Raw genomic sequence first — 24684 nt, 5'->3', positions numbered from 1 at the left:
CATTTTAATTAGATACTTACTATCTTCTTTAAATTTAGTTACGGCCGTAACATTTCTTATGCACCACTGTACTGTAGCTTGTGCCGGTGAAGAACATTTCAATTGAATACAGTATAATTTTGAGTTATGATGTGTCTTGTTTAAATGTAACGTGAATTGTACATCAGTTTTGTTTCCTGGCATCTTTGATACTTGTAATATCTCATTTTTATCTGTAAATAATAATATGTTGCAACTTAATATTTATTTTATCGAATTAGGTGTTATTTTGCCATTACACTACTTTATACATTGTAACTAATATTGTAATATGGGTGTATTCAATAACGGTCGGAATTTAATAATTATTAGATTGCGACGGTCCTTACGCCTTTAGGTTTCAAGGTAGTCAAGTTTCCGCACTGAATATTTGTGGTCTCATACATCCTAATTGTAGCGGAATTAAACAAAATAATATAAATCCATTTAGTATTGGTATAATTAATATATACATATATTAGGTAGAATTATTTATGTAAATATTCTTATTTTGGTATTACCACAATAGGTTAATTTTTATTATTTTTGTTCATTTAAACTTTGGAACCGTAACCCTAAATAATATTTCTAGAACCACAGTCAAAAATAATGACACAATTGCCTCAATTTTTCTAAAAGTTGAAATTAACAAAAATAATAAAAATTAACCACAATAAACGAAAAATGGTTACAGTTAGAACAAATATCTAGGTTTTCCTAAAATGCCCATAATTTTCAAACTGTATAGATATTTTTTTCTGATTTTTCTCATGATTGTTACAATCAATCAATCAGTCGAAGTTCAACTTTAGTGGCGCTTGATATATGACTTACCATTAATATGCAGCCAGTGAGTACTACTATTACAGCTCACATTGTAATTGTAATAATCATAGTAATGAAAGGAAGGTATATCCCTGTACACTGAAATGAATATCATATATGTAATTAATAATTATTGCCATGAAAACAAGTCCTTCCATCCGTGCATAATAATATATTTCCTGTAGCTCCTCCACACACACGGTTCGTTACTAATTGGTATTAGGGGCTCTATTCTGATAAACTCCTTTTGAAATTGCCATGATTTAATAAGTGTGATAAGATTTAATCCTCATTCTCTGGAAAGGGTGTAACTCAGATAACAAAACTGTTGTACACATTGTTGTCACATTCACGACATCTCTACATCTGTGGTGGTTCTCCATTCTAAATTATCAATGCAAACTACACCATACAACTCAATCAGTAATAGACTAGACACGCCTCGAAGGTACAGTACTATGTTACAGAGGTCGTGTACGATATATATGTATTATAAGTAGACAGGTATAAACATTCCGAAAAAAAAATTATGGAATGATAGTAACAACCCCATGCCTTATTTAGAATAATTACCTAAGCCTAAGCATAATAAGAATGAAGTTTAGAGATTACGAATACTGTGAGTTTGATTTTTTATACATACATACATACGTATAGGTATGTACATATTACACACCTAGTATGATATTGGATTAACCCATTTTTTAAATTGACATTACATTGATGTTAAAGTTTGACATAGTTATAATTTTTTAGTCAATCCAGTATTTTGCTAGGTGTGTGATATGTAGTTGTATGAGCGACGACAGATGTATGAGATGAACGCTCAACATACAAACACTTAGGTATATATTCTTATTAATAAAATTCCGCCTTGTTTGACTCAATTTAGATACGAACCTGCACCTGGCTTGACATATATCTTTTTTCTTTCTTTAAGAACGGACAGCATACTTTCCGATGTCATCTGTTCTCTGTAGCAATTCATGATTGTATTATTATCGAATTCGTACACTTTCCCCGTGTAATTAAAGGCGTAACCCGAACTTGATTTGGATCCCAAGAGTTCTAGAAGAGATGTTAACATAATGTATGTTATAGTTAAATAAATAAATTATTATTTATCATTGACAAAATGTTTTAGACAATAGAGTGGTGACAACTCGACATAAACAGAAAGCTAGTGAGATCGAATGTGGAGTTGATATACATTTATTCCATATATATATCTTTTTATTTCTGTTTGACTCTGTTAGTCCGGCGATGAAAACAGTGATTAATAACCATTTTTTTGTATGAAACGGATGGGAGTAATATGCTGTCGGCCCACATGAGAATTAGTATTAGCACTACTAATATCATGTCACCATAATAACGCCCATGGCAAAACTCATGCGTTGCTATTTCGGAAGACAGATGAGGAATCATAAATTCATACCCATGTAATGTCCCTGCTTGCAGGCTGCAATAGGTGAGACCAGCATGCGCATGCAGACGACTTTGTATAGTCTACCTAAGCAATTAAAACAAGAGACGGCGGTAGGTTCGATCCCTGCTACATTGAACTTGATTATACCGATATTTTAGATGGTATGGTATTCGTGCCCTCTGCTGTTTGTTGGATTCAGTGAAATTATGTCATGTTTTGGATTCATCATGATATCGACAATTGACAATGACTCTCTCAACTCCATATGGGTTAGTAGTCGTGAAGGTGTCATAAAGTTGTAAGGGTGAATCGTTTCGCAGACGGTCGTCCATCTTGTCTGTTAATAAACACAGTGTAAAGCAGTCGTGTTGTTACTTATTATATTCCCTATTAGTACATAAAGACTTATCAGTATAATATAATAATAGGTACCTATAAGTTATTGCAACTTAATAAGGATTTATATGATATATGGCTGATATATAAGGAGGAAATTAGTTTTATTATTAACAATAAATATTATTAGGTTGATTTACATGCGGCTCCCCTAACACCATTATGTTGAATTTCTAGTTAAATCATTACAAAGACGTTGGCGACCTGACTTTATCCTCATTCTTTAATCCTTTATTGAGGCTGTGTCATTGTACACACCATAAACGCAAGGTTTATTAATTCCATTATTGTTAATAAAAAAAACATATAGATTATGCTGATTGCCAATTACACTTAACATTTTATTAAAAATGATTAGAAGATGCAGATGCAAACCTAATTCTTTGTCCTTGTTCATTATCTTGGTCTGATTCCAATATATTTTACTATCAGAATGATTACCCTGAAAACAACTATAATTAATGTCATCTCCCTCGGATATTGTGATTACTTTCGTTGTTTCTAAAACAAAAAGAAAATTATAAAGTATATATGATGTTATGATTAGTAAATAATTATGAATTTCAGATTAAAAATTCAGAAGAGTGTCTGTCTGTTTCTTCCTTTTAGAACTAAATGTATTGTTTACGTTTACGTTTCTTAATGTCTTCTTAATTCTATAATATTTATTATCTGTAGATATTGCTTTCACAATTGTAAAAATAAATTCCTCAATGATAAGTTATATATTTATGGTTGTTCAAAATCTACCCTGTAACATCGTAAGCACAGATTATTATATTAGAGTCCGTTAGTTTTCTGTTCCCGCGCGTTTCGTTCCCCTCCATTACCTAGTACCAAATGGACCGTACAGCGGCCTTGACGCGCGCGCACATTTGTTGTGAATTGAAATAAATTAGAACTGTGTTAAACCAACTGTGTTACCTACTATGAAAGTGTGTGAAAGCTACCGAAGATATCTTCGAGACCCTGAAGCCCAAGAAATCCGCAGAACCGTAAAGGTACGTGACTGACGCTTACACACTAAATCCCCCTACAGATAGTAAATTCCCTAACATTTTGGTAGCAGAGTAGTTTCCCAAACATTTTGGTAGCAGAGCGTAGTTTGGAAACCTCTGATTACATTTGATCTGGCCCGTTCCGTACCCGGAACACCCTAATAATTGTTTATTCCAAATAAATCTGTGCTTAGTTTGCCTTAAATTAAATTAATACTATTACATTACTCGTCTTGACCTTTGACCTTTACCTATAACTTGTGATCGTGTTTAACATCGTAAATTAAAAGTACTATTTGCGTATATAAACCTAGTATTTTGTTGAGTAGGTGTTTATTACTAATTAATACGTTTTTAACAAAAGTTATGAATGTATCATTGCATATTAGCGTAATGTATTGATATAAATTGAGTGAATTATCTTAAAACGGTTACATCTACCTACTAAGTTGTCAATATAAAGCGTCCCGTTAAAATTGTTTGCTTGCTACCTACATTCTTTTATTGTAACATTCCTATGCGGTGAAGATAGCAATTTGTTATGATTTTAAACTGGTTTTCTGTATGATTTAGGTACATTCTTGATTTGGTTGAAAATATAGTTGATTATTGATAATATAATAATAATTTTTATTATTATATTTTATTTGGCCTTTATAAATACTCGTGAGTTATATCTTTATATTTTATTAAATATTTCTTTTGTTTGCGGTAATTAATATTTAAAATAAAGATGTCGAATCCTAATGATACGGTGAGAGCGTGCTTATTCAGTGAGACTGTTGAGTATCGGCAGTCAATGGGTAATGGGTGTGTGAGATTTGTACTCACCAAAAACCACACGGTGTACCTACGAGCGCCTATGCCGGAGCCAGGGGATTCGCAAGTGCATTTCTACCGCAGCAGTGCAGCTCCGACGGCGACGGCCCGCCCTGTAGATGTTGTAGGGCAGGCCCCATCTCGTTATGTGGTTAGGGCGACCTATTTCGCCCTACTGCATTCTGGAGGCGTGTGGGTACACGCGCACACCTCCGGGCCTTTGGATTAGGGGGACTGCCTCCCTCAAGGCAGTCACCCCGGCCCCAGTGGGGGATAGAAGGGGGCGGAGTTGGATACGCCCCCACCTCTAAGCCTGGCTCTTCTGCGGCGGAGGGAAGCGGGACGAGCTGACTCCCGCTCCCTTTCCGCCGCCTCCTTCCGCGAGATAACTTCCTCGCAGAAGGAGCTCACCGCCAGCCACGATCTCTCGCTACTGATCATCCTCCGAACTAAATTCGGCAGCGAGAGATCGTCCCCCACTATTCGTGTGAGGACACGGCGCTCACTCTCGAACGCTGGACATATTTCCAGCGTGGGTTGCGCCGTGTCCTCCACACCGCCGCACTCGTGGCAGCCGGTCGTCGGCTCCTTCCTCGCCACATGACACAGATACCGCCCGAAGCATCCGTGTCCGGACAGTATCTGCGTCATGTGGTACGTCAGTGGCCATCGCCTACTCATCCACCTTTTGAGGATGGGACGGACAGCCTCGACGGTCCTCAGGCCGGCCGATGGACTGGCCAGCCTTTCTCTCCACCTAATCCTGAGAATCCGCCGAAAGTCGGACCTCCGCGCTCCAATCTCGTGGCCAGCGGGTGCCTCCCCCATGGAACGTCGCTCCGCGCGCCAGTGATACACTGACGCGTGGAGCTCCGCTACCAAGTCCCACGGAGGAGACCCCGCCAGCAGACCCGCCGCTTCCCCGGATATGGTGCGGTAGCCTCTTATGGCCCGTATGGCCTTGACCCTGTGTGGCCTGTTGAGGCAGGCCACATTTTCCCTACCTAGGGCCCCCACCCAGATGGGGGCCCCGTACAGGGCCATGGACCGCACCACGCCGAGGTATAGGCGGCGGGAACCTTCCCCCGGGCCCCTCACATTTGGCAGCAGCCAGCTAAGAGCGTCGGCGGCTGCCATAAGGCGAGGGACCAGGTTCCGGAAGTGAGCGCGGAAGCTCCAACGACTGTCCAGGTCAAGCCCCAAGTATCGAATACAGGGCTTGACCCCCACCCTCTGGCCACTGACGACCAGCTGGGCATCCGGAGGTGGCGCACGCCGAGGCCCATGAAAACACAGGACCTCGGTCTTCTCCAGCGCCACCTGGAGCCCAAGCCTTCTTATACGACCGACGACCAGCGCCACGCATGCCGTGGCAAAGCGGGTAGCCTCCAGTAGGTCCCGCCCCCGGGCAGTGACCAAGGTGTCATCCGCGTAACACACGAGTTCAGTGCCCGTTAAAAGGGCGCCCCGCAGGTTCCAATCATACCCGATGTTCCACAGGATCGGGCCCAGAACCGACCCCTGTGGAACACCGCGTTGCATTTCCCTCGGCACTACAACGCCGTTCCGCCCCGTGCATAGCACAGACCTGTCTTCGAGATAGGCCCCGATCACGTCCCGTATATAGGGAGGCGCGCGATGGTACTTCAGCGCCTCCCTAATAGTCGCAAAGGGCAGAGTGTTGAAGGCGTTCTTAATGTCTAGAGAGACCGCCAACAACACCCCACCCTGGGACGTCGCCTCTTCCGAGAGGGAGCGCACACGCGAGATCGCGTCTATCGTCGAGCGCCCCTCTCGGAACCCGCTTTCCACTGATTGGGAAACCGTCCCGACTCCAGACACGCGTTGAACAAGCGCCGGAGTCGGTCCCCTAGGGTGTTTAGGGCCAAGGCCAGGACGCGGCCGTGGATACCATCCGGACCCGGGGCGACATTCTTGCCCCGGAGTTTATCCACGGCCGCGGCGAACTCCTCCTCGGTGATGGCAGGAACCGCAGCAGCGCTGACGCCGCTGGCCTCTCCATCACTGCCACGCGGCATCATCGGAGGAGGTGTGAAGGGAGACTGTTTCGGGAACAGCTCCTCCAACACCCCCTCCAACTGCTGCGGCTCCAGCCGCCCTCTGCCACGGGGGGCGCCCAGGGGCGTAATTTGCCCCTGACGAACCTATAAGGGCGCCCCCATGGATCCCTGTCCAGGGTCTCCAGGAGTTCTTCCCTGGCTGTCTCCTTGGCCCTGCTGATGGACAGCTGCAGAGCTTTCTTCCTCTCTTTGTACTGCTCGTACAGCTGTGCTTCCTCGTCGACGTCGCGGCCCCGCCTGAGTCGGCGGTGCCTGGTGTACCGGCGGCGGGCGGCGGAGCTCTCTCACTCCTCCCTCAACGCCGCTATCTCCTCCAACCACCAGTACACCTGACGCCTAGGAGGTCGAGGGCCGGCTCGGGGCATCGCCGCGTCGCAAATGTGCGATAGAGCCTCACCGAACCAGCCCACCTCTGCGTCGACCTCCACAGGCCCCTCCGGCATGGGAACCCAGGCCTGGACGATGGAGGGGCGTGGGTCGGGCAACCTCCTAGTATGGGCCATCCATTGGGAGGCTTCCCCATCCTCGTGGATACGTCCGCGGGGAACGGTGGCCGAGCAATGGTTTGGTTCTGGTACGCCCTGGGCGGGATAGTAGACGTTCCTTCGGGATACTGCTACTATGTCGGCCGATAGTCCGGCGAGTAGGAGTAGGCAACTCTTTCTCTTCTACTTTGTCTGTCTTCGTCTGTTCTTTTCTTTGTCTTTTTCTTTTCTCTCTTTCTGTCTTCTTTTCGTTTTTCTTCTTTGCCTACTGGCAAGTCAGATCCGGTGGGTGCTTAACTGCGCAGCTGGACAGCACTTCGGTGCAACTGACTTAAAACCGTAAACTTGCACTGGGTGTCGGTGATCACGTCTATCGGCCCAGTGTAGGAGCGGGGGCTCTTGGCTTAATTGCCCGGGGCCGCGAGGAGTCAACCTCTATAAAAAACCTCTTGTCTAAGCTCGGTGCCTGGCGAGGGACAGGTCGTCACGCGGAGCACGCTGCTGGAATTCATTTCAGTTAGCGTGTTCTCCGGGGCGGCCGGGTCGGAGGAGTAACTCCGGCCGCAAGGGCACCAACCTTTGGGCACCAGCCGCACCCAAAGAGTATTAGGCCGCAGTCGGTAGCAGGGGGCAACGCCGGCTGTGCAACCTTTCCCCCACACTCGTGGGAACAAATATGGAAAGACAAAACAAAAAATCCGATGTTGGGTCCGTGAAGGACGGCGAACGAAGTGGGTCCGCGAAGGACGGCGAACGAAGAGTGTCCGCGAAGGACAGAGCACCGAGTGGGTCCGCGAAGGACGTAGTGATGAAAGAGTGCGCACTCAGGCTGACTCGCAGCAGGAGTGCGTCGATAGGCGGCGCCACAGGGACAGGACAAAGCGCCAAAGGGCCGGGACCTAGTGTCCCTCGGTCGTTAAGCGCATACCCGGACACGGAATTCGACTCTGAGCTCACGGCTTCATCTCTGTCGCTGTACTCAGAGCTCGAAGCGGCACTAAGTGTGGAGACGCCGAAACACGGCCAAAGGAAGCGGAAGCGGGCCACGCCCGTAAACGCGAAGACGGATTCGGACGACGGTTCGGATGTGTCGGCGAAGAAACCGGCGGCGCGCCCGGTATTCCATCGGCCATCACAGGAGGAGGAGTTGCGCCACGCAGAAGACCTAGGGAAGCAGGTCGATGTGGAAGCGCATCAGATATTGGAGGCGGTTCGCCGATCCGGCAACCTTAAAGGGAGTGTCATCCGGGAGATAAAGGACGCTGTTGCCTCGATCCGTCGGGCTTCAGACGTCCTAGTGACAAGGTCAGCAACGGCGGAATGCGCTCGTCTTAGGGCGGCCAATTCCCGCCTGGAGAAGGAGGTCTTTGACCTGAAAGAAATGATGGCGGGATTCCGCGTCGAGTTCGCCCAAATGGATAAGGAGATGGCTGAACTCCGCGGACTAAAAAAGAGAGGGGTAACACCTGGGCCGGATTCGACAGAAGTCGCCCGGCTCAAGCAGGAAAACGCCGAACTGGAGGCACAGCTTGACCGATACGTCAAGGACAACGTGGAGCTACGACAGAAAGTCCTGGCGGGTAATGTGGCGCTGCGGAAGGCACAACGGAGTGCTTCCCAGAACTCCGCGGAGCCGAGTCCTGCACCCGCACCGCCGATCCCGGAAAAGATGGAGGTGACGTCATGCGACCCACCGGTGCTCCCGACACCGAGTGACGACATGGAGGGTCGCATAGTGAGGCAAATCGGGGAGATGTTCAACGCCCGATTTGCCAAACTAGAGGAGGCACTTCCCCAAAAAGGTAAAAAGAAGGAGAAGAAGAAGACGCCTCCCAAGCAAGACGTCCAGAAGACTGTGCAGCCGCCGCCCAAAACTCCAGCAGCTAGGGCCGCGGCGAACAAAAAGGAGGCCACGGATCGACCAGGTCCGGTTGCCAACACGAGCGCCGGCCTCTCCCAGCAACCGTCGACAAGTACAGCAGAGGAGGGGTGGTCGACGGTCGTACGGCGGGGCAAGAAGGGCTCTGCGGCGACAAAAACTCAGAAGGCGCCGGCTGCACAGGCGGCCCCCACACAGGCGAAAAAAGAATCGGCCAAGCCGAAGAAGAGAAGGCTGCGTCCCCCCCGCTCATCGGCGATTGTTCTTACAATTCAGCCGGAAGCCGAAAAGGGGGGGATGACATATAGTTCGGTGCTCCGCGAGGCGAAAGATAAGATTTCCCTCGCGGAGCTCGGGATAACCGAGCTAAAATTCAAGCCGGCCATCACCGGAGCACGCATCCTTGAGGTGCCAGGCGACTCCGGTGAGAAAGCAGACTTGCTGGCCGATAAGCTGGCCTCCGTCCTGCCAGAAGGGTCCGTTCGGGTCTCCAGGCCGACGAATCGGCCGAATTACGAATCGGAGACTTGGACGACTCGGCCACAGTGGCCGAAGTTGTTGCCGCGGTCGCGCGGGAGGGGAAGTGCACGGTGGAAACCGTTAAGTCGGGGGAAATCCGTCGCACTTCCTCAGGTGTGGGTACCTTATGGGTGCGCTGCCCAGTGGCAGCTGCAAAGGCCCTCGTCGATGCCGGCAGGGTAAAAATTGGGTGGACGATGGCGCGTGTGTTTTCCTTAGACCCGAGGCCACTGCGGTGCTACCGCTACCTTCTCACGGGGCATGTGGGACAGCGGTGCACCGCGAAAGAGGACTGCGGCGGCATGTGCTTCCGCTGCGGACAGGCCGGTCACAAGGCCGCGTCGTGCGTCGCGCCAAAGCCGCATTGTCGGTATTGCGCGGCGGCTGGTCGCGACGCCGACCACCGGATAGGCAGCGGCAAGCAATGCCGCGCTCCTAAGGCCCGCGCACCCGCGCCGGCCAGCGGAAGTGGAGGGGAGAGGATGGACACGTAGGTCCATCCAATCCAACCTGGGCCACAGAGCGGCGGATGGGTAGGGCCATCCAAAGCTCCATGAAGGTCAGTGGCCCGAGCGGAGGCGCCCGGCGTATACCCCGCGGCGCCTTCCGGGAGTGTCCATCCGAGCCCAGGGCGGGGAAGCGGAAGAATGTCTGTTCCCGCGTCCTCGTCCGCCAAGGGCTGAGAGGTATACCATCAGGTTTTTAGCCGGTAGGAGTCCGGCAGTACCCATTCGCCCCCTATGGCGAATGGGTCTCCATGACGGATTTTCCTGATGTAAAAAAAAAAAAAAGGCCTGGACGATGGAAGCCTCTATCAGCACGTCTTTATCTAGACGTTTCAACACCCATCTGGGGAGTTGTGGGACATTCCGGACTGCCCGGGGGCGGGACCTACTGGAGGCTACCCGCTTTGCCACGGCATGCGTGGCGCTGGTCGTCGGTCGTATAAGAAGGCTTGGGCTCCAGGTGGCGCTGGAGAAGACCGAGGTCCTGTGTTTTCATGAGGCCCATTGGGGCTTGACCTGGACAGTCGTTGGAGCTTCCGCGCTCACTTCCGGAACCTGGTCCCTCGCCTTATGGCAGCCGCCGGCGCTCTTAGCTGGCTGCTGCCAAATGTGAGGGGCCCGGGAGAAGGTTCCCGCCGCCTATACCTCGGCGTGGTGGGGTCCATGGCCCTGTACGGGGCCCCCATCTGGGTGGGGGCCCTAGGTAGGGAAAATGTGGCCTGCCTCAACAGGCCACACAGGGTCATGGCCATACGGGCCATAAGAGGCTACCGCACCATATCCGGGGAAGCGGCGGGTCTGCTGGCGGGGTCTCCTCCGTGGGACTTGGTAGCGGAGCTCCACGCGTCAGTGTATCACTGGCGCGCGGAGCGACGTTCCATGGGGGAGGCACCCGCTGGCCACGAGATTGGAGCGCGGAGGTCCGACTTTCGGCGGATTCTCAGGATTAGGTGAAGAGAAAGGCTGGCCAGTCCATCGGCCGGCCTGAGGACCGTCGAGGCTGTCCGTCCCATCCTCAAAAGGTGGATGAGTAGGCGATGGCCACTGACGTACCGCATGACGCAGATACTGTCCGGACACGGATGCTTCGGGCGGTATCTGTGTCATGTGGCGAGGAAGGAGCCGACGACCGGCTGCCACGAGTGCGGAGGTGTGGAGGACACGGCGCAACACACGCTGGAAATATGTCCAGCGTTCGAGAGTGAGCGCCGTGTCCTCACACGAATAGTGGGGGACGATCTCTCGCTGCCGAATTTAGTTCGGAGGATGATCAGTAGCGAGAGATCGTGGCTGGCGGTGAGCTCCTTCTGCGAGGAAGTTATCTCGCGGAAGGAGGCGGCGGAAAGGGAGCGGGAGTCAGCTCGTCCCGCTTCCCTCCGCCGCAGAAGAGCCAGGCCTAGAGGTGGGGGCGTATCCAACTCCGCCCCCCTCTATCCCCCACTGGGGCCGGGGTGACTGCCTTGAGGGAGGCAGTCCCCCCAATCCAAAGGCCCCGGAGGTGTGCGCGTGTACCCACACGCCTCCAGAATGGAGTAGGGCGAAATAGGTCGCCCTAACCACATAACGAGATGGGGCCTGCCCTACAACATCTACAGGGCGGGCCGTCGCCGTCGGAGCTGCACTGCTGCGGTAGAAATGCACTTGCGAATCCCCTGGCTCCGGCATATGCGCTCGTAGGTACACCGTGTGGTTTTTGGTGAGTACAAATCTCACACACCGCCCCGCCCTCCCTCCGGAGGGGTGACGGTTTTTGAAGATTTTCCACACGTTAAAAAAAAAAAAAAGTAGATACTATTAGCGTTAAGAACGGCGACGTATATGCGCTCGTAAGTCTATCACAGAAGTGAGTGCTGGTGAGGTGAGGCAGGGGGCAGCAAACGGACCACGGACCGGTTGTCGAGCGTTGCAATACAATAGACAACAAGTACCTGCTTGACGAACGCAATAACTATCATATTTGTATATTTAGCGATGCTACAGTACCCCCTACCTTACTGAAGGATTTCTCTTAAAGAAATCCGTATACTAATAATGTGCAAGTCAGATTACGTGAAATACAAAAAAAAAATAAAAAAAATGGAGTCGTCAACTCATTTACTATTCACTAAGTATAAGAAGTCGTTTAAATAGAATAATATAACAATTTGAGGATTAACGAACTGGGTTTTAACTATTTAATTGACTACCTGTGATTTTAAGATCCTTAATATGCCAGACGGAGAACGCTTATTTATGATACGACATTTTTGATAATTAGGCGCTAATTTTTTACTAAAATGAGCATCTTTGTCACTCTGGAAGTAACAGCGTTTCCAAACAACGTCTCCCACGTTAAATTCAAATTCCTTCCGACGTAAATTATAACGTTGAGTATTCCTCTCGTGAGCATGCCACAGTGTTTCTTGGACTTTATCGAAAATTTTAGATAAGTAGCCTAAATTTTCAGTGTAAGCGTCACGAGGTAGGAAAATAAACTCGTCACAGTCATTTTCCACATAATGCGAACCACAAGTTACTAGCTCCCTGCCATGAACCAGAAATGCGGGCGTAAAACCAGTACTCTCATTAACGGAGTTGTTCATTGCGAACTGAATTTGAGGCAAATTAAGATCCCAAGACCTGTGATAGTCATTTACAAAAGCAGATATAGCTGTGACAATGGTTTTATTGTATCTTTCCACTGTATTCATCTGAGGAGTATATTTAGGCGTGAAATATATTTTAGGTACCTTGTATTTTTTAAATAATCTATTCATTTCGTGACTTATAAACTGGTAACCGTTATCAAGGATTATAGTCTGTGGGATGCCATGCACTAGAAAAATATCATTTTCCATATGCTTGGCAATAAGGTGAGCAGTAGCTTTACGGAGTGGAAAGATTTGACAATACTTGGAAAAACAACAAGTTGCAACGAATATGTATTTGTTTTGCCTCCTAGTATTCGGTAGAGGTCCAATCAAGTCGATCGAGAGAGTTTGAAAAGGTCGAGAAACGTCTTTAGGCCTACCCATTTTTCCTAAAACGGTATGAGAAGGTAGTTTGTATGCAAGACAATTATGACATCGGGATATAAAATTTACAACATTGGTACACATACCCGGCCAGTAAAAACGAAGTGTCAAGCGCTTATATGTCTTAAACACACCAAAATGGCCGGCTGTAGGTTCCGAGTGACATTGAGCAATAGTTTGCTCACGAGATTCCTTAGGAAGTACTTGTTTCCAATCAAACTCTGAAGTAAGAATATTTTTATTTTATGTATCTATATAGAGGGGTGGGTAGACCCAATACATAACAGTCGTAATTTTTTGTGCTCCTTTTATTTAATTCAATTTTTTAGTATTTTACATATGTATTAAAATTTAAACTAACCTGCAGTTTGGTTGACCGTTAATACACTTTCTCACAAACACTCATCACATTTGCTTCATCATGGACACTACAGCAGAGCAACTGATGAAAAGTATTAATGAACTGGCAGTTATGTTCAGCAACAGAATGGAGGACTTTGAAAAAGACAAAGGCCAGCAGCCAGGTTCGTCATCCAGTACTACAGTGAAGACATTGGCCGCCGATTATGCGACCTTCAAATCCTTCGTCTGGAAATCCCTGGGCTTGCTTAAGTCGCAGGTGGAGTTGCTTCAGCATGGAATGGATAGATTGGAGACTCATTCTCGCAGGAAGGTCTTACTTTTTCATGGAGTTAAAGAGGACGCCGAGGAGGACACCCTTAAGAAGGTATTGTCAACTATAGCTGATCGGATGAAACTGAATGGTGTTGAGCCTGTAGCTGTTGAGTCTTGTCACAGATTAGGTGCTAAGAAGGAGCGAGCACGTCCTATATTAGTTAGGTTTTCATCAGTGCATCTCCGATCCAAGGTGTGGAACGCAAAAACCAATCTGAGGGGCTCAAGTATCTCCATCTCTGAATTTTTAACAAAACTTCGGCAGGAGATATTCGTAGCAGCTCGTAACCATTTTGGAATGAAGAAATGCTGGTCTGCTGATGGTATAATTACTATTCTACTTCCAAACAAAAACCGCAAAAAAATAGTCTCGATGGCCGAGTTGAACCAACTGATTTCCCTGCATTCGATGAATATCGCCCGTGATTAGGTGTCCCTTTCATACTATTACACTAATTTGTTAATTTGGCCCAGTTCTATTTGTTTCTTATGGTAAATATAGTTATTATTTTATTTCTTTTGTTTATATCAGTTACTTAGTTTTAATTTTGTGTCAGTAATATCTTTCTACTTTTTATTTCTAATGTAGGTAGTTTGTAAACATTAAGAACTGACATCTGACTTTCCTATTAATTTATGATTTGTCATTCATTTAATGTGTCACTTTCAATAGTCAATGTCACTTGTCATATTTATTTATATACATTCTGCTTGGGCCTGCGTTTTATATTTGCTATTTTTATGTTAGTTTTAATGTGACGTTTTATTGAGTTTTTTTTTTTTTTTATATCGTTTCGTATATAATTATGTTTCCATGCGTAAGTTTAGATATAATGTTTAACTGTAAGTAAATCTGGAATTGGTTCGTCTTGTCAACCTATGCAAGTTAGTTGTTAAGAATTTTTTTTTTGTTTTAATATTTTTGTATTGTAAATTTATTCTATAAGCTTTTATTTTTATTATTTATTCCATAAGCATAGTTAGCTATATTTTAATTTATATGCATATACATGATGATTATTTTTCCTGTTCTTCCTCTGATGACTTTGAAACCGCTTCCAGTCATAATTCCTCTTTAGCTGATTCTGATTCACTAGATACTAAATTATTAAATGTTTTTGATAAGAATTCCAAATTCCTCTCCCTTGTGCATGTCAACGCTCAGAGCATTTTAGCTCATCACACGGACTTTCTAACATCTTTCAGCGCCGGCATAGTCGATTGTATCCTTGTATCTGAAACCTGGTTAAAGCCCTCAATACCATCTACCAGTTGTTCCATTAATGGATACAAACTCTTCCGCAATGACCGTATTTTAGTTGGTGGTGGTGGTGTAGGAATATATCTTCGTAGTCAGCTTGCAGCCGAAGTGGTGTTAATGTCTCAACCTGAGTCCACTGGTGCTCTTGAATACCTTTTCATCTCTTTAGTGGTTCACCATAAAAAGATTTTACTTGGAGTACTGTACAGCCCAAATAATAAAATAGATTATTTTAATACTCTGGAAAATGTTTTAGAAAAATTAGTGCCAGTCTACGATCATACTATTCTTATGGGAGACTTAAATACATGTCTAATTAAGGCTGACTACAGATCCGACAAACTATTATCTTTAACATCTGCTTTTGATCTTCAGGTACTTTCATTAAAGAAGCCAACCCATTATTTTCCAAATAGTAGACCTTCACTTATAGATCTCATTATAACATCTCATCCCAATTTGGTTATCTCTCATGGGCAAATGTGCTCTCCTTTCTCACAACATGATCTTATCTATCTTTCGTATAGAGTACGCCCTCCTAAAACTAGGGGTAGGATCCACTTACTTCGCGACTTTAAGCATATGGATCTGGACCGTTTACGCGATGATTTGAGAGGCATCAACTGGTCTAGTTTACTATCAGCTGATAACATTGATGTGATGGTCGAAACCTTAAACAGTGAACTATTGAATTTGTACAACACTCATGCGCCCATTCGTCCTGTTCGGGTTAAGCATGCGCCTGCTCCCTGGTTGTCTCCAGTAATAAGGAGGACTATGACTAAGCGTGACAGGGCTAAGTCCCGGTATAAACTTGACAGGTCACAAATAAATTTTGAAATGTATAAAAAACTACGTAACATTTGTAACAGAATGTGTAGGGATGCACAACGCCGTTACATTCATTTCACCATTCAAAACCTAAGCCAGTCTCAAGTGTGGAAATTTCTTCAATCACTAGGGGTGGGTAAATCCACCGTAATTTGTGAAAATAACTTGGACCTTGACACTTTAAACACTCATTTTTCTACTCCCCCCTTTATCTTAAGCAGCGCTGTCAAGGCCAGTTCTCTATTACATCTCTTTAACATAATACCACCAGATTGCTCTCCTTTTAGCTTTAGTATATTGCCCGTTATCACTCACATTATAAATTACTCCCTTACGTGCAATGTTTTTCCCACTCAATGGAAAAAGGCTTTTGTTATTCCTCTTCCTAAAACTTCCAATCCGACTAGCTTCTCACAATACCGTCCCATATCCATTCTTCCCTTCTTTTCCAAAGTCCTTGAATCAGTTGTCCATAATCAACTATATCATTATCTCTCTGCCAACCACCTATTATGTCCCTTCCAATCTGGTTTCCGTCCTTCTCACAGCACTACTGGGGCACTGCTCAATATTACTGAGGACATTCGACTAGCTATGGATGACACTAAGCTTACTGCTATTATTTTACTGGACTTTACTAGTGCCTTTAATTCTGTTGATTTTGACATTATGCTTGGTGCTCTGCGTGCAGTCAATGTGTCTATTCCTGTTATCGAATGGTTTTCTTCCTATCTTCTCGGTCGTCAGCAGTGCGTGAAAGTAAACGACGCCTCGTCAGTTTGGTCTACCCTCACTGCTGGCGTGCCGCAAGGCGGTGTGCTTTCTCCTTTACTCTTCTCGATATTTATTAACAACATATCACGCATCATTTCATCTCCCTATCATCTGTATGCTGATGACCTGCAATTATACCGGCACTTTTCACTGTCAGAATTACCACAAGCTATCGGAGCATTAAATAAAGATTTATCTGCCATTCAGTTGTGGGCTAATTCATTTGGCCTCGTTGTTAATCCTGCAAAATCACAAGCCATGATTGTAGGTAGCAGTAGGTTGCGCTCTAGATTAGACTGGACTGAAGTACCACCAATATTCTACAACGGTGTTACTGTGACTTACACCGATAAGTTAACAAATTTAGGTCTCGTAATGGACGGTACGCTGTCTTGGTCGCCTCACATTAATGAAATTAGTAGACGTATGCACTTTTCATTTCATTCGCTCAAACGTCTCCAATACTTTCTCCCATTCAATACCAAAATTATGCTCGCTCAATCTATTCTCCTCCCCGTTCTCGACTATGCCGATGTTTGTTTCATTGATGTGACTGAAGAGCTTCTAAACAAACTCGAACGTCTTCAAAACCTAGCCATCAGATTCATCTTTGGTCTGCGAAAATTCGATCATGTTTCTGTTTTTCGTAATAAATTAAAATGGCTCCCTGTTCGTCTTCGGCGTGATATGCATATCCTTTCCACTCTGTATAATATACTCTATGATCCCAATTCTCCATCGTACCTCCGTTCCCGGTTTCAATTACTCCCTCCACCCACTCGTCCAAAACGAGCATGTCAGGTTCAGTCTAGAATGTTGAAGCTTCCTACATGTAGAACCCATTTTATGGGAAATTCATTCTCTTTTAGAGCTGCTTTTTTGTGGAATAATCTACCAATTCACATTCAGGAAAGTCCTTCCATCACCACATTTAAAAAAAGATTAAAATCTCATTTTCTCTCCATCAATACATGACGTGGTTTCAAATGTAATCATTATATGTAATAGTTGCTTATGTATTTGTTTAGGTATTTATATATGGTTATTTTATTATATTTATAATATAATATTTATTTATTATATGTATTGTATTTTATATATTTAGTGTGTGTATGCTTTTTTTTTTTTTTGTTTGTTCTTTAAGTATACATTGGAATATGTATTACAACCACTTAAAAACTCAAGCACTATCGTTGCTCGCTAATTACCACCTCTGTCACAGCGTTAGGTTGGCTGGAAGAAATCTCTTGCAGAGATAAGCCCGCCCTTGCTCACAATTTAGTATAACTGTCTTGTCTATTAATGTAATAAGTGCAATAAAGTATATATATAGTACATTATTTTCTATTCTATAATTTGGAAAACTAATTGGTGATTCTTGACAGCCCTTGAAAATATTTAAGTACCAGTTATCCTGAGTGATAGGATAAGAAATACTGATGGCGTCATTTTTATAAATCGATGCAACTGGTACACATCTAGAAAGAGCATCGGGGACAATCTTATCTTTTCCACGTCGATGTTCGATCTCAAAATTAAAAGATGATAGTCGGCCAGTCGGCCAGTTGGATTTGTAAGGGACATGAACCACTTAAGAGACGAATGATCAGTAAAAACTTTAAATACTTTTCCATTTTCTAGATAACAGCGCCACTGTTCAAGGGCAGTCAACACAGCAAGAGCTTCGCGTTCAGTCGTGCTGTAATTTCTTTCTGGCTTTGTTAGAGATCTACTCATATATGCTATTGGGTGTTCAATACCATCAATAGTCTGTGCCAGCATTGCACCTACGCCAAAGCTACTAGCATCAGTATGTACTTGAAATGGGCACTCAAAATCGGGACAAGCTAACACCGGTGCTTGAACTAAGCGAGATTTTAATTCAAGAAAAGCTTTTTCGGCATCAGTACACCATTGAAAGGGTGGAGAATTTGCCTTTGTGGATGTTAAATTATTTAATGGACCCACCACTGTACTGAACTGAGGTATAAAACGTCTATACCATGAAGCAGTACCAAGAAAACGCTTTACCTCTTTCTTATTAGTTGGTGTAGGATAATCTAGAATTGCCCTCACCTTTTCAGGGTCAGTGCGCAAACCTTGAGCGTCAATAACATATCCTAAGTAACGTAGTTTATTACTGAAAAAATTGCATTTATCGAGATTGATCGTGACATTTGCCAACCGCAACTTTTCAAAAACCCGTTGGAGAAGTTGTACATGTTTCTCGAATGTTTGACTAATAATAATAATGTCATCGAGATATGCAAATACTTTGCACTCAAATTCAGGACCAAACAAAAGATCTACTAATCTCTGCTGAGTAGCTGGAGCATTAGTCTATCCAAAGGCAGTTGTCTTGAACATAAACGTGCCCCGACCTGGTACATAGAATGCGGTCTTCTCACGGTCTGGCTCATCGATCAATATTTGCCAGAATGCTTTAGATAAATCAATGCTAGAAAGAAATCTAGCATCTTTCAATTTGTCAAGAATCTCGGAAACATACGGTAAACCGTATGCATCTTTTTTTGTTACGGAGTTTAATTTACGACTATCTAAGCAGAATCGTGGGTTCCCATCTTTCTTGCCAACCACTAACACAGGGGACGACCACGGACTTTCGCAAGGTACAATAACATCTAAGTTTAACATCTCATCCACTTGCTCATTAATAATTCTTTGTTTATCAGGAGACATTCGGTAGTAACGCTGTCGTATTGGTTCAGCATCGCCAGTATTTATACGATGCCTAATTAATTGCGTTCTACCTAATCCTTTTTCCGCGTAAGAAATGTTTTGATATTTGTCAATAATATCATTAGCAATAATTCTCTGAGAATAACTAAGATTTTCATATGCCTGTAAATGAATATTAGGAGTATTAAGAATTTCAGATACACCTGGATCAGTAGTAAACAAATTATCAGCATCTGTTAAATACTTTGGACAAATTTGAAAGTTGTTCCAGAAGTCGATACCCAGAATCAGTGTGGTTTCGATCTCCGGAATGGCATATGCTTTTAATACAGAAAACGTATCCTCAAACATGACTGGCAAAAGTATGTAACCGATTGAACTTATCTTCTGACCACCCGCGGCAGTAACTGTAATTTTATCATCACTACATAATGTGAGATCAAGGTCAAGCAATCGTTTATGTGAATTATTTCCTAATATAGTAACGGAAGACCCAGAGTCGAGCAATCCGTACATTCCTAATGAACTATCATTATTAATAAAAATTTTGACATAGGGACGGGAATCACCACTCGGTTTTGGGTTGAAAATTGTAGAAACAGAGCCAGAATAATTAGAAAAAAAATTTTTAATAAAGAGCAGCCAGTCATTCCACTCCGAGTAGTTGAAATAAGTTGCTGATTATCCACAATTTTCAAATTTTAGTTTTTTGAACTTGGGCCTGAATTTGGACTTCCAAGGCCTGTGTTACATTTTTGACAGTCAGGTTTATGGACATCTTTTTGTCCACAGCCAAAACAGAAAATTGTTCGTTCAGCTGTACAGTCTCTCATAGAGTGGGTGTTGACGCGGCATCGAATGCAATATGGAGTGGAAATCGGATAACTATGATAATTTGTGGATTTATTTTGATTTTCAAAAGACTTAATTTGATTGTTTTGACACTGAAGATTTTTTAGATTGTCCTTATGCTTGTGGGGTTGGTAGCAAAATTCAGGTGCCAACATTTTTGAGTTAAACACTGGCGGTTGTCTATAATTATCCGAGCGAACCTTAATACGTTCGTAGTTTTTACAGACGGTACGTAAGTCATCAATTGATTTAATATAAGGGCTAGCAGCAATAATAGTGGAGTAACAGGGGTGTATGTTATGAAGAATGATTTCTAGTTTCTCTTCGTCAGATACATTTTTACTTAGTCGTGAGAACATGCCGTCCATAATGGACAAATAGACTATTATAGTCTCATTTTCTCCCTGCGTTCGATCCCGAATTTCAGATATCATACGATAATCATAATCTAATATATCGAAATCATCTTTAAGATGTGCTATTAAGATACCAGTGAAAAGCGTCACCGGTAAAAATATCGATAGCGGACTGGAGCATCTTAGCTTCCGAAACTCCCTTAGATAGACGAAACTCCTCTACTCGTTGAATAAAAGCACGGACACATTACTTTCCATCGTATTTCAATTTCGACAACTCGCTATTTATACCGCGGTTACAAGTGACTGAAATGTTTAAATCTGAAGTACTTGGTTTATCCGCCGGTTCAATCTCGCAAGTAGAAGTCGTATGTTCACTTATATTGGATGATTTTGAAAGGCTTTGTTATATTTATCGTATCGATTTGTTATATATAGGAGTCATTATAATTTGATTTAAGAGATTCTATATTAACTTTTATTTTGTCTAATGTCTCAGCGCAGCCTTTAATATCCAGCGAAAAATCCAAGACCGAGTCAAGAATTTTATCCGCTGGATATAGTTGAGTCAATTTTGTGACTTGTCGTCGCAATCCCTCCACATTGTCTAAGGGGGATTCTCCTCGTATAGCAACTTCATAGCTTAGTTCAGATTTTTGTAAGAGTAAACATTTTATTAGGTAAGACTTTTTTTTTTTAAATAATAGAAGAATTAACACTAGGTATGTTGTGCAAATAATAATAATAATAAAATACACAGTAAAAGATGAAAAAAAAATTAAACACAAATGGCAAAAATAAAATATAAAAAATACAAGCATAGAAAGAAAAAAAAGAAAAAATAATAAAAGCGCAAATAAAATGCCCAAGCCTATTTGCCGTTCTGTTACAATATATAGCTGTTGTTACAGAACGATCGATAGTGTAATGTAAACAAAATGTAAAAACAAATTGCATATATATATCTATAAAAGTTACTGCAACTACTAGTATGAATATACCTTAAACTTATTTCAAATATAAGAAATAATTAATTCGATTGATTATTTCTATTAAGTTATGTAGTAATTATATATTATTTTACAATTCATATATTCACCCTAGTTCTGCAAAACAATCAACTTCACAATTCTAGCTCACTGAGCAACTTCACACCTACTTACTAAACTAAGATAAGTAGTGAACTGTGACGGAACAATATGATTTATGACCTTTGACCACGGACATGGGCGCCACTGTCGCGTTTGTTAATGTTAAAAAAAAACAAATACGGCAAATTAAGTTTATTAAAAAAATGTATTCATAGTAAAATAAAAAAATAAAAGAATGGTTGTTTAAAGTCAGGGTTGGGTAAGCCTTGGGTCACAAAACATATAGTCCGCTCAGTTCAAGAATAAACACCACTATCCTCGGTCTCCTCGGTTTTCCAGCAATCCTCTCCAGCAAATCGGCTAAGTCGGTATGCAGTCTCACGAGTATATATACAAAGTTTCCAGTCGTCGGGTAGGTGGTTATGTTATATCAATATCTACGGTGTTCCCAGTATGGGAACACTTTAAGATTCTATTTTCAATTTATATAAATATTTATAGTGAATTTAAATTCACTCGAAGAAAATAATTGCACACTGTTTGTAGTAGGTAGGTACTATTAGCGTTAAGAACGGCGACGTATATGCGCTCGTAAGTCTATCACAGAAGTGAGTGCTGGTGAGGTGAGGCAGGGGGCAGCAAACGGACCACGGACCGGTTGTCGAGCGTTGCAATACAATAGACAACAAGTACCTGCTTGACGAACGTGATAGATAATTATTAAATTGTACTGGTTTTCTTTATACAAGTGTTGTGTCAAATGTGTTTTTTATATTCTGATTACTAAAATAAGTAAATATTTTAAGTTATTTAACTATATTAATAAATAATTTACATAATACCTAAAAATGTAATACCTATAGTAAGTTTATAATAAGTTGTTGTGATCATAATTATATTAAAAAGTAAGAAAAACTGTAAAATCACGTGGTCTTGCCGATTTGTTTGTTACGGATATGTAGGGTATATAAAAGGCGTTGTTCGGTGGAAGGATTTACTGTTGATCTAACTGTTAACTAGAACAGAGCTCTCTGCACAAATAATAAGTATTATACTGCGGACCACGTGATCACTGGATTTACTTATTGTTAGTGCTTTTAATATATTAGAGGTCTAACGATTAAGAGAAGTTTAGTACCTTTTATTTTGTTATTATTTATATATGATTATTTACTTATATCTACAAATATTCAAATAAAAGAATTAAAAGTATACATCTATATAATTTGTTATTAAACGCAATAACTATCATATTTGTATATTTAGCGATGCTACAATACCCCTAGAACATATACAGAGTCCATATGAATTTCATGACCCAGATAACCCACCAACCATTCCTGTACTTGGTATTCAGTATAATCCGACTGCAGATTCCTTTACATTCAGTTTTTCCTTTAAGCCTCAGAAGTCCCTAACCAAGCGTACAGTCCTCTCCCTCATCGCTCGTATTTATGATCCATGTGGATGGATATCTCCAGTTGTATTTAAAGCCAAAGCGTTTATACAACGTCTATGGATGTCGGGCCTCAACTGGGATGATCCTCTTAACCAATCCCTTTCTGATGAGTGGTTATTATTTGTACAAGACCTGGAGAATATCAAACAGCTGAGCATTCCTCGTCGGATATTGCCTGCGGATGCCACTTCCATTTCCTTACACGACTTTTGTGATGCTTCGGAGGCTGGTTATGCAGCTGTTGTATACCTTAGGACTGAATCCTCTTCTGGCCATTGCTCCGTCCATCTCCTCATTTCTAAGAGTAAGATTGCCCCTATCCTTACTCGGCTCACAATTCCCAAGTTGGAATTGCAAGGAGCTGTGCTCCTCACAAAATTAATTCATCACGTTACTATTAGGCACATTGATTGAAGTAGAAAAAGTATAATCCATCACATTTAAAATAAGTATTGTTGCTAAGTGACAGTTTGTGTGTAACGTGCAACTGCAATCGGAACGAAGTAAATTATATTTACTACTATATATGTAATCCACTGAATATCTCTATGTATAGGTCCAACAGAAATTATTAGTATTTTAACAGATTTAATTTTGGACATGTTTTTTGCTAGTAGTTCTATTGTTTACTCTTCTATATATTGTTTTATATTATGTATGTTACTTAAATGTAGAGATGTAGAATGTCTTAAATGTAATGGATTAAGGGACCGTATTAGGCACATTGATTGAAGTAGAAAAAGTATAATCCATCACATTTAAAATAAGTATTGTTGCTAAGTAACAGTTTGTGTGTAACGTGCAACTGCAATCGGAACGAAGTAAATTATATTTACAACTGTATACGTAATCCACTGAATATCTCTATCAGTTACCATCTGCTTACAGAAGGTAATTGTGTTGGATGCTATCCATAGTTGGACGGATAGCAAAATTGTGCTGGCATGGATAAAGACTCCTCCTCATTTGCTTCAAACATTCGAAGCAAACCGCGTGTCTCAAATCACCTCATCCGATTCCCCTTCCGAGTGGCATCATGTTCCTGGATCTATTAACCCTAGCGATTGCGCTTCCCGAGGTCTTTGCGCATCGTCTCTTCTTAACCATGATCTATGGTGGTCTCCTTCCTGGTTGACAGAATCCCCTAATCATTGGCCTATTGGTGCAGACTTAACAAATTGATTCTTTACCTGGCCTTCGCTGTTTGTTAATTGAAATACCTACGCCAGCTATGGATCTCTCGTTTCTCCTCGACCGGTATAGTTCCTTAAATAAACTAGTCGGAGTGTTAGGCTTTATTCTGAGTTTTATTTATAATGTTAAAAATCTTAATTTACGTGTTATTAATCCTTACCTTTCTGTTGACGAACGACGTAATTCTTTGTTGATGCTTATTAAAGCAACCCAGTTACATGCATTTTCTAACGAGATAGAATCCTTAAAATGCGGTTTTGTTATTAAATCCCCTTTAAAACGGCTGTCGTGTTTCCTGGATGAAAACGGTTTAGTCAGAGTTGGCGGACGTATACGTAATTCTGAACTCTCATACGATGCTCGTCTTTTACCTAAATCTGGCCCCCTTGTTAAATTAATAATTTCACATTATCATATCGAAAATTCTCATGCTGGTCCTAATGCCTTACATGCTGTCCTTTCTCTTGTTACCGCCTTAAAGCATCCGTATCTCAACCCCCTATGGGTGATCTACCCAGGGAC

General features: G+C 43.0%; 1 pseudogene; it reads right to left on the bottom strand.

Moving 5' to 3' along the window:
- Window positions 1–19911: 19911 nt before the first annotated feature.
- On the bottom strand, window positions 19912–24075 carry LOC131843806 (uncharacterized; annotated as a pseudogene).
- Between the last annotated feature and the right edge of the window lie 609 nt (window positions 24076–24684).

The sequence above is a fragment of the Achroia grisella genome, unplaced genomic scaffold, assembly GCF_030625045.1.
Source record: "Achroia grisella isolate CSIRO2021 unplaced genomic scaffold, CSIRO_AGI_Agris_v1 utg3403, whole genome shotgun sequence".
Classification (NCBI taxonomy): Eukaryota; Metazoa; Arthropoda; class Insecta; order Lepidoptera; family Pyralidae; genus Achroia; species Achroia grisella.
The sequence above is the reverse complement of the archived record's forward strand: the minus strand, read 5'-3'. Positions and strand labels throughout refer to the sequence as shown.